The sequence below is a fragment of the Caretta caretta genome, chromosome 10, assembly GCF_965140235.1.
Source record: "Caretta caretta isolate rCarCar2 chromosome 10, rCarCar1.hap1, whole genome shotgun sequence".
In the NCBI taxonomy this organism is placed as follows: Eukaryota; Metazoa; Chordata; order Testudines; family Cheloniidae; genus Caretta; species Caretta caretta.
This window is the reverse complement of record NC_134215.1, coordinates 81,068,744-81,084,862: the sequence shown is the minus strand read 5'-3', so window position 1 is coordinate 81,084,862 and position 16,119 is coordinate 81,068,744. Positions and strand designations below refer to the sequence as shown.

The window sequence follows — 16,119 nt, the reverse complement described above, 5'->3', positions numbered from 1 at the left end:
ACCATAATCCATTTCAAAAGGCTGTTTACGATTCAGATATAAATAATGTTTTATATTGCTAGATTGTGAACACTGGGCTTAATGTTGCAATCATTGCTAATGTTATGAAGCTTACTCTTTTTAAATTAAAAACCGATTTATTTAAAATTGAAATTAAATCATAGTCAGAAATTAGAATTTTGGATTACTGCCAGTGTCTGCTCACAATCCCGTTTTTTGTGAAGAAAACTTTAATTATGTGGTTGAAGTATCTGCCTCTACTCAGGAAAGACTTTAATATGCCACTTTTATCTAAGTTTCTTATGTGCTTCAAAACAGTTCTACTTTGACTATAAGTAGTACGATGCCATCTGTAAGCCTGGAGAGTTTGGAGAACTTTGTATTGTTTTTATATTACAAAAGAAAGATTCTTAACCAATGTGTCCAATCTTTTCTAAATTTCAAATCAGCATTTTGATTGGTGGTTTGTTTACTACTCTAGAGCAGAACAATAGTCAATTTCTTACAAAAAGCTATGGAAAATGTTAGGCCACATTAACAAACATCTTATTACCAAAAGTATGCAAAATTACAATTAATCAAAATAGCTTGTAATACAAACAGCTAAATACAAAATACAAGCAAATATAGTCCAGGTTAATAACACACACAATCTGGAATGAAATCCTTAAGAACCCAAGTATTGTATTTGGTCTGTTAGTCCACACCACCCTCAGCGCGTGTATCGAATAATTAGTTTTTCACAAACAGGTAAAAAATTGTATGGATCCTTTTGTAATCACAAAGCAAATGGCAAAGAACTGCCTATTTTACAAGGGACTATTTAGTGAAAATGTTGTCTTAGGCTTCAACACATTTTGCTTGGTTTGCCCCTTCCATTTAATATTCTCAGTTGCATAGTGCCACAATGACAAATGTTGTAGCACTGCCATCAGCTTTGGAAGCTCTCCCCCCTGTATCCAGCCAGAGGCGTGATCCTCTAGTCATACGTTACAAGTAGTAAAATGCAATCTAAAAGAGAGAAAGGAGGTTGAAAACAAATACCAAGAATGTAGCAGGTATTACTGTATCCAGGTATAGTTCTATGCTTTTAGAAAAAAATGGAAAATATAAATAGGTAGAAGCATCTATTTATATTTTTAATGAGCGATTTGAATCTTTTTTACTTCAGCAAATCAAACTGGGCAATTTAGATTATTGCTCACAGAAGAAAAATATTGAGTGAACATAAAAAAAAGGTCCTTTCATACTTGATGTGGCTATTGGATGTTAAAAGACAAAATTAGGCTGATTCGGCTTATTAGATGTAGGATACTTCTGAGTTTCCTTATAAAATGAATCGAAGGTTTAGTTTCCCATCAACATATGCAGAGTGGAAGTCTCATGTACGTATGCCCTGGGAAAATACATGTCTAATACAAAAAGGAGCAAACTAAAACAGGATCATAATCAACGTTTTTTAAATTCAACACAGAAATGATCACATCTGATCTCAGAATGGGATTTAAAAACATTTCTAATAAAAGCTTTTAATGCTTCTATGAAAGCAACAGGGAAACACAAATAGGAAAACAACAGAATTCTTTTAAAGATGTTTTAACTGTATACTACGGTAGCAGGCCCAGTTTCTAAGAGAGAGATACAACACATTGTTACCAGATTTTATTACACAGTTTTGGTAGCAACATATTATTTGAGATCATCTTCATAAATTTTGCATTAAGGTAGCTGTGCCAGTACCTGGAATTGATTCAAAACACTTAAGACGCTCAATTACTTTTTAACACTGTTGCCCAACGTAATGACATATTTGCTATTTCACTAGCATTTGATGATGCAACATCTTTGTAATTGATTCATTTTCTCAATTAAATAAAGCTACTGTGCTTTTCTCTATGTGAATGCCACAGAGACTCCTGAGTTAGATGTATTACCTATTTTCTCTGCCTCAGATATATTGCTTGTAAGGCTGCACTATGCTCCTCTGTTAACTCCACTAGAAAATGTAATGGTACAGTCATATTTTTCAAGTTCTGAACAGCGAAGCACTTAGCTATATTTATATTAGGCATATTTTTCACTGTTAAAACTATCTTGTTTACCTTTTCCAAGATCACATTATTGCATAGTCTCTGCAACTATAAAACAAACCCAACCAAAGACAACTTTACAGTCAATGCCTCTACTTTTGCACACAGTTCATGAAAAGTGAAGCATCCAGTTTTATAGCACATTAAAAAGAGTTTTAAAAGTACTCAACATACAATGTTTTATCTTTCTGTTTTCCTTTTTCTGGCCTAACATTCTGTTTTTCATGCACTACCGGGAGACAAAAGTTTTGGGGACACATTAATCCTGACAGAGGCTGCATCTCAGCATATACAGCATGTTATTCATAACTATTTGAATGAAAACTTGAAAAATTTGCTTATTAAGTGACCATTTTAAGGGTAAATTGAATATCCTGAGACCACAAACAGGATTCTAATTGCAGCTATTTACCTTTTGTTCATCATGATATAGAAACACATATTATGGTGATGGATGCTACTGAAAACCCTGATAAAGTCAGGCAGCCAAATAAAGTAGGTAGATTAAAACAGTATTATGTTTAGATTCCTGAATTATCCAATCATTTTAATCTGAGCGGTATCAGAGTTTAAACCTTTTGCCAGTAATATGCTTTCACGGTGAGCTGAGTAGAGGTATGTGTATTTCAATGCAGATGCATGACCTGCTCACATGGTTATCTCTGCGAGACCCTGTAGATCATAAGGTTTTATAAGTATTTCCTTTGTAGCTGGAATTCTGTGAATTTGGAGAATTCTTAACAGATCTTGGATATTTTTAAAATTATATTTTCTTTATTATCCTGAAGCAGCATTTGTTACATGACAGTTAATAATGAAAGGAAGAGAGAGAACTATGACACTAAATTTACCTAAAATAAAATAAATCCACAGTATGTTCCTCAGTTTATGGAAAAAGTCACTGGTAGTTGGATAAGCTACTCTATAAATGGCTTTCTCCAAATGTCATTTTTTAGGCTGGTTACAAATGCAAAAGTTTTCCTCATGCCTCATCTACTATTTAATAAATGCCTCTGGTTACAAAAAGCAACTTTTGACAGACCATCAGGTTACATATCTGTCGCCATGGAGATACAGTTGATGGGAAGTGGCTGAGAGGACCTCTACCAGTCCCTTTCACATTATATTCACAAGCACAATCAGAAAACTCAAATGAATCCACCCTCTGTAACTTGGAGAAGTCACTGGCTACAGCTTTCATTTTTTCTTTTACTCTCTGGAATTAGTACTTGCCCTGCAGCTCTTGTTTGAGAGATTTGTGGGTGACCTGGTCAGAGCTTCCCATATCAGTTAACAAATTTACTCTTCACATATATACTGCTTTTTAAGCCAGTGGATTTTTTAAATAGAAAAAGGTAAATGCTAACAAATCAGACAGTTACATAAGTATGACATTTATTTTCATAATTGCTGCAGATATGGATTCTAACAGTGCACTTGGCTTGTTTTTAAACTTTAGAGATGTTTGCTATTTTCTTTAAGACTAAACTTTTTGGACCAGAAGCAACAACAAATATTGGCTCCATATTGACAAATGACACTCACTCTCTCTGCCTCAATATATACGGAAAAAGGAGTTTTCTTTCTGCACTCAATCTCTACTATGTTTCCTTTTTCTCTTCTTCACCAGTCTTGCAAGTTATTCTTAACCCCAATTCAGGACGCCTGCAGGACCTCTCAGAAAAATTCCTAGGTGGAATTTTGAAAAGTATTGAAAGTCAATAGGACTTGTGCTCTTAAGTCAAGTTAGGCACTTCTGAAAATCCTGAAATCAATCAATCCTGTCATTAATTCTGCAATTTACAAACTCCAACCTCCAAGCCAGGGAATGGAGGACAGAATACGGGGAGCTCCACTGAAAGAATTGTTCTGAAAAGCCTTGAAAACAAAAAGATTGCTTCCCAATAACCTTAAATTAAATACAGTCTTAAAGAGTTATAGAATTCTTGTCTTCCCAGAGCTGTGCAAACATATATAAACTATACACAGGGATTATTTCATTCACCACCGGCCTGCATCCACCTCACACAGGAATCAATTTACTAGAGTACAGTAACACAATCCACTAGTCTAGAATAGGATGTGGGGGGGAAAAAAACAAATATAGTTGAAATGGCAGAAGGAATTTAGGAGTCAGTAGTGACTATCCATGTTGGAATACACCCAGACACTAGAATGAACACCACTGCTTTTGTGGCAAGGGACTATGGGATTTTTAATGGTCACAAATGAGGAGGATCTTTTTTATGTGAAAGATGGCGGTTTTAGGAGAATGGCATGCACACCCTGTTATAAGAGTAGTATATTAGGTACACACAGATTAAACCTGTCACACCACATGTGTAATGGGTATAATACAGGGTAGAGTGAACAGTTCATGCAGAATAGGCACAACATAGGAGGCGATTTGCCAATTATTGTTTAACATCAGCTCATGTCCATGAAAGTTCAGTGAATGTCAGTACTACAGAAATGGAGACTATGCAAGAACCTAGACAGATTTCATCACTCCTCTGATATCAGTCCACGGGATTCCCCCAAACTTTCTTGTGCACCAGTGGCTTGATGCAGCCTCACACTGTGTATGGGGTCTGGTGCCCTGTCTCTACGGTCTTTTGCAGAGGTGCTTCACAGCCAGTCACCCATCTTCACTCCTCTGGAGTGCTCCTCTAGGCACAGCGATTGCCCACAAGTAAGCAACTAGAGTGGGGGGACCCCATCCCCTTTCTCCATTTCCAGCCACCTGCTAGACTAAATGGTAGGGACAAGGCTGACTATGAGCTACACACTATGGGGTGCACTAGTAAACCTGCCACTTATCGTAGCGGCAGAAAGAATGTATTTCCTGTCTCCCATTGCTATTGAGGCAGGGACAGGCTGCTTCCCAGCCCCCACCCCAGAACTTGGAGATGTCATGGGGAACTATGGTACATGAAAATTTCTGGCACACGTCCCTTAGCAAGAATTTTTAAAGAATCTGTAAACTTGGGGGTCATGCTCTATGACTGGAGAATTGCAAATATAGTTTCTATTTTAAAGAAAGGGGAAAAAAGTGATCTGGGAAACAACAGGTCGGTTAGTTTGACCTCAATTGTACGCAAGGTCTTGGAACAAATTTTGCAAGAGAAAGTAGTTAAGGACATAGAGGTGAATGGTAACTGGGATAAAATACAACATGGTTTTACAAAAGTAGATTGTGCCAAACCAACGTGGTCTTCTTTCGGAAGATAACTGATTTTTAGACAAAGGAAATGCAGTAGATCTAATCTACCTGGATGTCAGTAAGGCATCTGATACAATTCCACAGGGGAAGTTATTAGTTAAATTGGAGAAGATGGGGATTAATATGAGAACTGAAAGGTTAATAAGGAAGTGGTTAAAGGGGAGACTACAATGGGTCATACTGAAAGGTGAACTGTCAGGCTGGAGGGAGGTTACTAGTGGAGTCCCTCAAGGACTGATCTTGGGACCAATCTTCTTTCACATTTTTATTGCTGACCTTGGCACAAAAAGTGCGTGCACGCTAATAAAATTTGCGGATGACACAAAGTTGGAAGGTATTGCCAATACGGAGGAGGACTGGAATATCATACAAGAAGGTTTGGATGACCTTGTAAACTGGAGTAATAGAAATGGGATGAAATTTAATAGTGTAAAGTCGTGCACTTAGGAACTAAACAAGAATTTTTGCTGTAAACTGCAGATGTATCAGTTGGAAGCGACAGAGGAGAAAAACCCGGGTGTACTGGTTGATCACAGGATGACTATGAATGGGATGCAGCTGTGAAAAAGGCTAATGCAGTCCTAGGATGCAGAGACAGGGAAGTGTTAGTACCATTACACAAGGCACTGGTGAGACCTCATCTGGAATACTGTGTGCAGTTCTGGTCTCCCATGTTTAAGATGAATTCAAACTGGAACAGGTGCAGAGAAGGGCTCCTAGGATCATCCAAGGAATGGAAAACCTACCTTATGAGAGGAGATGTCATCTAACCAAAAGAAGGCCAAAGGGAGATCTGATTGCTCTCTATAAATATATCAGAGAGAGAAATACCAGGGAGGGAGAGGAGTTATTTAAGTTAAGCGCCAACATGGATGCAAGAACAAATGGATATAAATTGGCCATCAACAAGTTTAGGCAAAGATTTTTAAGCCAGTGAGAAGAGTGAAGTTCTGGAACAGCCTTCCAAGAGGAGCAGTGGGGCCAAGAAACCTAACTGGCTTCAAGACTGAGCTTGATAGGTTTACAGAGGGGATTGTATGATGGGACTTCCTACAATGGCAGGTGGCACACCGGCGACTGCCAGTAGCAGCAATTAGAATACAGTTTGTGGTCTCAGCAGGACACTAGATGGGGAGGGCTCTGAGTTACTACAGAGAATTATTTCCCAGGTCTCTGACTGGTGGGTCTTGCCTATGTGCTTAGGGTCTAACTGATCACCATATCTGGGGTCGGGAAGGAATTTTCCCTCAGGTCAGATTGGCAGAGACTCTGGGGCTTTTTTGCCTTCCTCTGCTGCACGGGGCATGGATCACTTGCAGATTTAAATGAGTGTAAATGGTGAATTCTCTGTAACTTGAAGTCTTTAAACCATGATTTAAGGACTTCAGTAATTCAGCTAGAGATTAGGAGTGAATTACAGGAGTGAGTGGGTGAGGTTCTGCGGCCTGCAATGTACAGGACGTCAGACTAGAATCACTAGATGGTCTTGATGGTCCCTTCTGACCTTAAAGTCTATAAGTCATAGCAGGCAGCCCCCAAATAAGGAAAAAGATGTGGGAGTGGCCACCCTCATGTTCTACAAAAGTTGAAGGAGGGATGGAATACCAGTCCCCATCCTCAGGTCACCAACCTCCTCACCCAAAATAATGATGATGGATGATGTTAACAGCAATAATAATATTGTGCATAAGGCATCAGCCATTTAAGAGGAACTATGACCCTTATCCATTAAACACAAAGGTCACACAGCCTGACGGGAGTTGGCTCTCATGAGTACCACAGTTCTGTAGGGTTGGCACTTTGGTGAACTTGTTCTGTGGGACAAATGTGTTCCTCGTGATGTTGAAGTAATTCAATAAATAGTGATTTATGCTAGGAATGTTGGGAAACATTGGGAGTTTAGGTCTATGCATTCTGATGGTCTATGCTGTCCCAATTTTATTAGAAACTTCCTCAAAATTTTATTTTAATCCAAGGAAACATGCTTTTGTTTGGATCTAAATATTGCTCTACGCTTTTGGTAACCTAAACTCTGCAGAATAGTGATACTGCATGAGAACAAGGTAGTGGAATCAATTTGGGACAAAAGTAAAAATAATTAACCTATTTTCATTGTACAAGATGCAGGAAGGAAAGAAGGAAGGAAAGAAAGGCAAATGGTTGGAAAAAATTAGGCAACATCCATCTGGTATGGTGGCCCATCTAGGAAAAACTGGACTCTTTCCAGTGATTCACACCGTCTATACTACTGAAATATTGAATACAATCCTGAGGTTGCTTGAACAGGAGTAATCCAGAGAGAAGCACAATCTGGGTATCTGATAGTATGACTAGGAGTCCGTCAACTTTATAAAATTTATTTTTAAACTTGAGATCGGCTTAAAATTAACCATATTTTCCTAATTAAACCTGGGAATAAAGTTAGAGGGTTTGAAATGAACAGACATATTCTGGCCAAGTTCCGAGGAACACTCTGCTCCGTGCCACTTATTTTATCATCATGGACATAGTTGTCCTCCTTAATGATCTGAGTGAATTGTTCCATAGAAATCGCAGACTAACAAGGGTGATAGAAAGTGAGCCTACCTAGCCACCCTAAATTCAGCAAAATCATTCACTAACATCCTGGGCCTTTGGTCCAGAATCTCTCTCTCTTAACCCATTTTAAGTAATTATCATACAATGCCCAAGGACAAGATTATCACTTCCACTATATGCTCATACAGGAAAGACTGGGAACATCTGACACTCTTTAGTCCCTTACACAGACTACCTGCATTACCAGCCTAATGCGTGAGGGGGAAAACAGGCTCTTTGGGGATGTTACTTCCCTTCTGCCCAAGTATGCAGGCCTTGTCTCCTGCTGCTTCTCAAGGAGCTGGGCAGCAGAGTGGAGCTGGCAAAGGAAGGGCAAGTAATATGACAATGACATGATGGGTTCAGAGTTACAACTCCTTCCTGGGACATCACAGCTTTGTCTATAGTAGACAAATAGGTAATATAGAGCAAAGAGAAAAGGAGTACTTGTGGCATCTTAGAGACTAACCAATTTATTTGAGCATGAGCTTTCGTGAGCTACAGCTCACTTCATCGGATGCATACCGTGGAAACTGCAGAAGACATTATATACACAGAGACCATGAAACAATACCTCCTCCCACCCCACTCTCCTGCTGGTAATAGCTTATCTAAAGTGATCATCAAGTTGGGCCATTTCCAGCACAAATCCGGGTTTTCTCACCCTCCGCCCCCCCTCCCCCCCAAACTCACTCTCCTGCTGGTAATAGCCCATCCAAAGTGACCACTCTCTTTAAAATGTGTATGATAATCAAGGTGGGCCATTTCCAGCACAAATCCAGGTTTTCTCACCCCCCCACCCCCCTCCAAAAACCACACACACAAACTCACTCTCCTGCTGGTAATAGCTTATCCAAAGTGACCACTCTCCTCACAATGTGTATGAAAATCAAGGTGGGCCATTTCCAGCACAAATACAGGTTCTCACCCCCCCCCCCTTTTTTTTTTTTCAAAAAAACACACACACAAAAACTCACTCTCCACTTTGGATGATCACTTTAGATAAGCTATTACCAGCAGGAGAGTGGGGTGGGAGGAGGTATTGTTTCATGGTCTCTGTGTATATAATGTCTTCTGCAGTTTCCACGGTATGCATCCGATGAAGTGAGCTGTAGCTCACGAAAGCTCATGCTCAAATAAATTGGTGAGTCTCTAAGGTGCCACAAGTACTCCTTTTCTTTTTGCGAATACAGACTAACACGGCTGTTACTCTGAAACCTGTCATAGAGCAAAGAGGTGCTCCATATGCAGACACTTGCTTCTGTACATTTCAAAGCCTGTAACGTTGTTCCCAGATTTAATTAAATGGGCTAGAATCAATGCCTCACTCTAGTCCCAAATAACCGGGACCACACAGAAGGCTGGAAAAAGACGTTAGTTTCAGTAAACCCAATACATTTTGATATTTTGTAAATGGCAATATGGAAAAAATCCAACTCATTTCCTATTTATCGGTTACTGTTTATGCCAGTTCATCCATAGAGGCTGCAAGCAGAGTTCAAATGATCACAGCAAATAAGATGTCATCTACGACTAGGCCGCCACACCTCCTGCATGAAGTCCATGTCTCACCTATGGACCCAAAAACATCTGTGTGCTGAGACCAAGTTCAGGATCTATCAAACTTGTGTAATGCTTGTACTGCTGTACAGGTCAGAAACCCAGATTGTCTTACAGGCAGGCTAGGCGTAGCGAGAGGCACTGCATACATACACCATTCATTTTTGTGCAAAATCCCATAATGTCACAGATATCTGGTCTTCCTCCAGTCGCTCATTACACATTCAAAAGTGGTGTTGCATGCTCTTTGGCTGTGCTGCCAGATTGAACAAAAAAACTCCAGCACATTGTGCTCTTAACCTCTCCATTCAATGCGAAAAGGAATGCATGCCTTGATCTCACCTGGCTTTGCCCTTGGGACCACCCCAGAAAATCTGGGAACTTCGCTGTACAATACCTGGTACAATGCTATTAACTGTGGTTGCTCTGGTTGATGCAGCGATTCTCAGTAGACTACAGGCATTTGCTTACTTGCCTTTATGCCAGTGAAAGTTTGACCTGCAATTTTATGAGTTCTAATTCAAATACTTAGTTATTTAAATAACAGGCTTTATTCATGGTGATGCACTTACATTCACTGGTAACAGTGAAAGAAGGATCATTTCCTCTAGTACCAGCCCATGCAAAGGATGCTCACACATTTCTAAAGATGCCCTGAAATAAATTTAAATATCTCCTTTCTTTTTCATGTTGTCCCCTGATAAGGAACTTATTCTTTATGGCAAATGCCGCCTCTTTTGAGGCTCTTGCTTGCTTTATGTAATCACAAATGTCCCAAAACGGTTAACCCTGCATTCAGAGGTCAGGATACTGACCTCACGTAATAACAAAAGTCATGTTACTTAAAGGCAACTTTCTCATTCAAATGACAAAAAACTCAGAGAGGTTAAGTTCCAGAGTCAAAGCTCCTAACCACAGAATGACTCAGGTCCTGACCCTGAAAACACTATGAAGGTGCTTATCTTTATGCTTTGAAATAGTTCCACAAAAGTCAACGTGACCAGTCATTTATGTAAAGCTGATGTCAGTGAGATTACATATGTGCTTTAAGGTAAGCACATGCATAGGTGTTTGCAGGATCAAGGCTTTCAATACTTCTGGAAAAGCCAGGGAATAACTTTGTGCAGTAAAAGTAATCTGCAATAGATATAGAATACAACACTGGAATCCCATTCCCAAAGCTGGTAAAATGAGAAAAGTAGCAGAATTCATGGTTTTAAATGGTTGCTTGTAAGCATTATAGTTAAAAAGGAATAACATTAAATATCACAAATTAACAATCCATCCAGATAAATATGTTGTAGATTAGGGTCTACCTTTTCCCAATTTCAAATCAGGATGTTTTAATCAAAGATATTTACTATTATTAATTTTCTCATATCGATAAGCAAGTAAGATATATAGCATATTTGATACTTTCAGCAGTTTCCTACTAACTCATGGAAAACACATGCTAACCAACAGTAGTTCTATACTTTCACACGAGAAAAAAATCTGTAGTGAAATTAACACTCTATCCTAACTATGCAATGTATTCCCAAAAGCTAAATCTATTTTAGCTATGAATTTATGATTTCTGGTTGATGTAAAAAAAAAAAATCTAGGTAGATTAGGTAATGATACGTGTAGTGAAACCTACATTATGAAATCAGTCTAGATCTTAAAATAGAAGATTACAGCGAACATTTTCTATAAAGTTAATATGGAAAACATCACTATTTTGTCATTAGCATTTAAACAGTGTTTAATGTCTTTTAAATGGTTCAATATTATGATGCAAGTGGAAGATAACAGATTTCATTCTTACCGGGAAACATGCTTTAACCAACCTTCAGTTTATTCTTACAAAATAAATGAATGCTTAAATGATGTTTCTGTCAACTGAAAAAACCCAACAGTAAAATAGCTACTTTATGGGCCAAGCTAAACTAATTTTTTTTCCTTGACAACCTGCTCACATTTAAATGAAACTAGGCCAAATTTGGTCTATAGTATGAATTACATATAAAAAAAGAAGCTCAGACCATGCTAATATAGGGATCAGAAATCAGTAACTTCAATTAAAACCACAAAATTATTAGGCAAACTTTAAGATACAGCAAATAAATTAATTTGTTTTAAATGCAAGTGGTTAGATAAGTAGCTTTTTGACCTACAATTAAACCTCACTAGCTGAAAACACAGCGAGGGAAGAATTTGCTCAAGCAAGGCCAAAACCCAAATCTTATTTAAAAATGGCTTTGGTATAATCCAAAAGCATTTGTAAAATCTAGTCATATTGACATGGGGGGGCCAGATCCTTAGATGCTGTAATCAGCATAGCTGAACCGACCTCAATGGACCCACACTGATTTATTCCAGCTGAGGGTCTGGCCTACAATGTGTAGCCTACACGCACAGAAGTATGGTAAGAGCACAAATCTTTCATTAAAAGCAAGCAAAAAAAGAGAGGATCTCTTTCACTAACAGTGTTTTTGACTTTTGTACTTTCTTAGAAAAGGAACCAATGGCAAGACTACAGTGAACGTATACTCCGGCTCTAAAATTTTCTATTATCCACTTATGTTTTCCTTGCAGTGGGATTTAAGAATGCCTCTTCATTGAGACAAGTAATATGTCATCATTTTGTTGAGCTAACAGGCCTGACAGTCTTGTCTCTTTGAGTTAAGGACAATACAGCTCCGTTTCTCATATTGTTGGGAAAATCAAGGTAGAAAAGGTTGGCAGGAAAAAAAAAAAAAAAAGGAGTTAGCCAACTGGCAGTAAGTTCTTTAGCAATTCTGCCACCTTTTTATTTTTAAACCAGAGATTAATTTATTTTGCCACAAAATTGTCTCATTACCAAAAAGAACCCAAAATAAGATCTTTCTTACTTCACTGTATTGTATAATAACTTATTTGAATGCATGCCTTTTGTATTTTAACAAGCATCTGTTCTATTCACCATTTCTCTTGTCTTTTTGATCTTTTTTCTACTTATCGTGTTCTTTATTTGAAACAGATTTTTAACAGATAATCTTGATCGTTACAACAATATCTTGCTTGCATTTTATTCAAATAATTCTTAAAAACAGCTTAAAAAGCCGTTTGGAATAACATCAAGCTTGCCATCAATCAAATGAAAAAATTCCGCTGGCGGTTGTATAAACATCAGATCAACTCTGATGTCTTCAAGGATTTCAGAGTGAACCATAAAAAACTCCATTAACTTCTGACAAAGAATGCAAATTAATCACAACATGGGGTGAAATGAAATTAAAGGCTCTTTTCTAATCAATGACAAGGCAGGATGAAATATTTGTTACTCTCTCGCTCTGCACTCAGGCTGCCTAGATATTTGCACTTTCCCTCCAAAGACCCAAATGGAAGGTGTGAGCACAGATTCACCCACAGTTGCTGTTTATCCCTCCCCACCCCCAGAGCTATCTGCTTACAAGTCGCTGAGATCCACAAAACACACTAATCATCTGAATCTCAGGTGCATCCAATTTGTTATTCACACTCTCCCATGCCAGTGAAAAGCCTGGCGCAGACAGATGCACCAGGAACCTTAAATGACAGTTTTGGCCTCCGGAAGTGCGATCACTACAGCAAAATCTAGTACAGCCTCCAGGTGAAATGTCTGGAGCTCCATATGGAGCAGGGAAAATTAACAACAAGATGAAAATCGCTGCAGCAGCAGGGAGTCTGAATTTTTTGAAAAAAAAAATGAAATTTAAAGATGAAGAAAGAGAAGTAATAAATTAATGGGGTGTGAAAACATTCAAAGCTTTACAATACCAGGGGCACTATTTGCTCAGAATTTTTTTTTTGGAGGAAGGAAGGGGGCAGACATGACGGGAAGAAGGGCCTTCTTTTCTTTTCTTTTTTTTTAAACTGCAGGTCATTTTGAAGTAATTTATTAACTAAGGTCTGGAACTGTAGCCAAAGGAAGGAAACGTTTTTATACATACAAAAGTACTTTAAAATAATTTGTTGTAATCTACACTTTTCAGTAGTTTATTACATCCCTAGCTATTGAGTGTTCCCTGTTTCCTTAGAATGTTTCCCTAATGGATGTATCATCCTTTTAATACACAGCATCACCATAAAGTGGTGTGAATAGAAGCTGAGAATATTTACCAGGCGATTCTTTTCATTTCTCCTAAATTGCATTATCATTAAACAACCAATTGCCCCCTATCATGTTTTTATTTAATCTACTGAATTTGGATCTCCATGATTAACTCTACGTCTCTCAGTTTCTTCAGACTCTGCAAATCTGTAGTTTCAACTTTAAATTTAATTAAATAATAAAGTGAAAATGCTGTAAAGTTCCATGGCCTCTTAGTTTTCTACAATTCCTTCTACACAGACACATAAATTGCCCCTCTAATCACATTAAATTACTGTTAAACTTTTAAAAGAAATCTAAAACTTAGTTACCCCTGAGCCATCTTCAGTTATCTAAAATGCTGACACTATACACTAAGTACTGCATTTGATAGAAGGGATTTTGATTTCATTTTTAAATGTTTACATATGAAGGGATTTTGATTCTAAAGAGTCTGTTTTCCCTCTCTGTGTGTGCGCAATTCCCATTAGCGTTAATAGAGTTATGCAAACACATCAGGGGAAGAATATACCCTTAAGTGTTTATGTTTATGTCGAGAGAAAATCCTATGAGCGTCATAGTCTACTTCTTCCAAAAGGAATTTTACATTACAGCGAACAAGTAACAGCGCATCACAATAATGTGTCTGGAAAAAACATTAAGCAATTCAGAAAGTTACTGGATTTTCATTAACTAGTTTGCTTGTCTGAAGTTTTTGTAATAGGAGGGTCTGCTCTAGTTAGTAATGTATTTCATGTTTTTTGTACGTATAAAATTACACCTCTGAAAGATAACTACAAACACAAACCATAATATATACTGCTTATTCAGAACACAATCCTCTGAACGCTTATGCACACGGACGACTTTTCTGACACGAGTAGTTGCCTAAGCATGAGCAGGATAGAGTCCTAAATGGAAACATAAGATGACTAAATAATGTTCATGTGACAACTAAGCCAATCTTTGTAATCTGAATGCTCATAAAGCACTCTGAAAGTGGAAAGTGCTAAATACTATCATTAAAACATTCCAACAGAGGCATGAAAATCCATCCTTACTCTTGCTGGCATATTGGTAAGAGATAAGAGGGAAAGTTAACCTCCTTTCTGCATTTCTTGACTATGGTCAGTTTCCATATAATCATAAATCTTACATTATATGGAAAAAATAAGCTAATTTATTTGTTTTTTTGTTTTAAAGAGGAGGAGAAGAGTAACAATTCATTCACGTATAATTGTAAAAATACATTAATTTGTCCGAGAACAGGGATGATTCTGTATACATATTTAAGTAACAGCTCCAGGCTATTTAGAGACAAATTCTGCAAACACTTATACATGTAAAACCGCACTGAACTGAGTAGGACCTATTCAAGTAAGTGTTTGTAGGATTGGGCCCTTACAGTGATGAAAATATATCTATTCAGGCAGTTAAAAAAAAATACACAATACTCACTCACCAGACCACAATGCATCTTTGGGGCTATTATGATCAACCATGAAAATACATATTTAAGATGTATTCTATTTATATTAAAAATACTTATGGAAAATAGTTGCTTTTACTTACCAGTCATATTTCAGAGTCTCACTGTCTCAGATATTTTATATGTTAAAAAAACTATCATTTTTTAAAAATGCCATTTTTAATTAGAAGAGCAAAAAGCATCTTAAATTGCTCATCATGTGTTTTGCTCCTAATATGAAAATATATTGACAGAGCTTTTGAAAATATAGAATCAGCAGACATAATAAAATTTCAACGCATACACAGCCTAAAAAAACCCCCCAATGCTTCCATGATGAAAGTTGCAACCCACAGTCAATTTTTTATGTAGTTATGTACCACTATCTATAATAGATACATTGACACTTTCTTAACTAACGTGATGTGACTATTACTGAGACAAGGTGGGTGAGGTAATATCTTTTATTGGACTACAGTGATGCGACTCTGTAACTCTAAAAATGATGCTTTGCATAAGTACCTCTTTTTTGGATTTTCTCTCAGAGGAGAGGGTTAGTTGAAAAATATAGATAAAAACTCTATGTTGTGCTGAAACATTGAAAACTATTTCTTTCAATCAGCAAATACTTTTATTCACAGCAGGTAAAAAATGGAAAGACTGGAATATTTCTATGTATGTCCATGAAAGTGTCAGGAGAATTTGCTTAAAACAGTTTACAAAAACAGGAAAGAGAATGAGTCCTATCCTATTATTCAATAACCATGTTCATGAGGCATCTGCAGAATCTAACCATGCATAAATTAGTATGTGTAATACAACAGTTATTTGCATAACAATAGCAAGTTAATAGATGCTTAAAGAGCATAAACCAACACCACCTTTAAATCAAACATGCCTCCAGGCACTCCGGTCTGTACAGACCAAAATACTTAGAAAACAGTGATCATAAAACATATCAAACCATAAAAAAAATTCAAATAATTAATTGTATCCCCTGAACTTTTCCACTTGCTTTCCCCCAGAAAGAGGAATAATTTTAAAAATGGTACCACAGCTTTTTACTTTGGATTTTGTCATTCATCTTGCAAGAATATTTTAGAGTTCA

At 37.4% G+C, this 16,119-nt stretch overlaps 2 protein-coding genes across 5 annotated transcripts in view; one reads left to right on the top strand and one right to left on the bottom strand.

Moving 5' to 3' along the window:
- MAP2K5 (mitogen-activated protein kinase kinase 5) overlaps positions 1-16,119 on the bottom strand; it is a 215,734-nt gene that overhangs the window by 56,088 nt on the left and 143,527 nt on the right. The window lies entirely within an intron of this gene.
- LOC142073426 (uncharacterized) overlaps positions 1-16,119 on the top strand; it is a 237,246-nt gene that overhangs the window by 134,273 nt on the left and 86,854 nt on the right. The window lies entirely within an intron of this gene.